Genomic DNA, 1,424 nt, shown 5'->3' with positions numbered 1-1,424 from the left:
TGTCATGCTTTGTCACAAATGCAAGGGGACACAAGCCTCGTGGACTGTCTGGTTAATACGAGCAGTGTGCTCTGCAAAGGTAAAGCGCCGCAGCCTCATCAGCTGTAGTGCACAGGCACACGTGTGGGTGACTCCCTGCCTGCCTCAGCATCCCATCCTCGCTGAACCTGACAAAACCCCAGCAGAGAGCATGAACAGAGCTGCAACTGTGAAGTGCAGCACAAAGAAAAGGGCAATGCTGCAGGTTTGAAAATGCTGCCTTCATTCTGCACAGCCAAGAGAATGAGCCGACAGAGCACCGCCTCAAAAACCCCTCCTTCTCCACATTTCACAGGCTTCCTCCTTTCACTCACTGTTTTCATATTCCTTTGGTACAAATTCAGCTCAAAATAGAGCTGGAAGACAGAAGCAGTAGTCCCTTCAGGTCCCTTGGCACAGGCTCCCCCTCCTCACCCTCTTTGTCCCATTGTCACAGTTCAACCCCAGCCACAACTTAGCCCCACACAGCCACTTGCTCACTCCCCACCAGTGAGATGGGGGAGAGAATCAGGAGGATAAAAGTGAGGAAAGGGTTAGGAAATTCCACACATGCAGGCAAACAAAAACAATAAATGCATTCACCGCTTCCCACAGGCAGGCAAGTGTTCAGCCATTTCCAGGAAAGCCAGGTTCCATCACACATAATGGTTACTGTGGGAGGCAATGCCATCACTCCAAATGTTCTCTCCTTTCTCCTTCTTTCCACAGCTTTATATGCAGAGCATGGTGCCATATGTTATGGGGTAATCCTTGGATCTGCTGGGGTCAGATGTCCCCGCTCTGTCCCCTCTCAACTCACTGGTAGGGTGATGTGAGACGCAGAAAAGGCCTAGACTTTGCATAAGTCCTGCTCAGCAGTGACAAAAACAACCCTTTGTTATCAGCAGTGCTTCCAGCACCAGTCCAAACCAGAGCTACATGCCAGAAGCTAGGAAGAAAATTAACTCTACCCAGAGTATTTCAGATCTGGCCTCACCAGAGCTGAGCAAAGAAGCAGAATCACTTTTCTTGACCTGCTGGCAATGCTTTGTTTAATGTGACCCAGGGTACCACTCACCTTCTTGACCACAAAGGCCCACCACTGGCTCATGTTCAACCTGCTGTCCACCAGGACAACCAAATTCCTTTCTGCCAAGCTGAATTCTAGATGGCACCATGATGGGTTTTTTTGTCTACAGCTGCAGGACTTTGCACTTCTCCTTGCTGAACTTCATGAGGTACCCATCAGCCCATTTCTCCAACCTATCAAGGTCCCTCTGGATAGCAGCATCACCTTCTGCTCTGTCTGCCACTCCTGTGGGTCTGGTGCTGTCTGCAAACTTGCTGAGGCTAAACTGTGGCCCATCATCCAGATCACTAATGGAATGTTGTGCAATATTGATCCC

Source organism: Zonotrichia albicollis, chromosome 2 (assembly GCF_047830755.1).
Source record: "Zonotrichia albicollis isolate bZonAlb1 chromosome 2, bZonAlb1.hap1, whole genome shotgun sequence".
Taxonomy (NCBI): domain Eukaryota; kingdom Metazoa; phylum Chordata; class Aves; order Passeriformes; family Passerellidae; genus Zonotrichia; species Zonotrichia albicollis.
Note: the sequence above shows the minus strand (reverse complement) of the source record.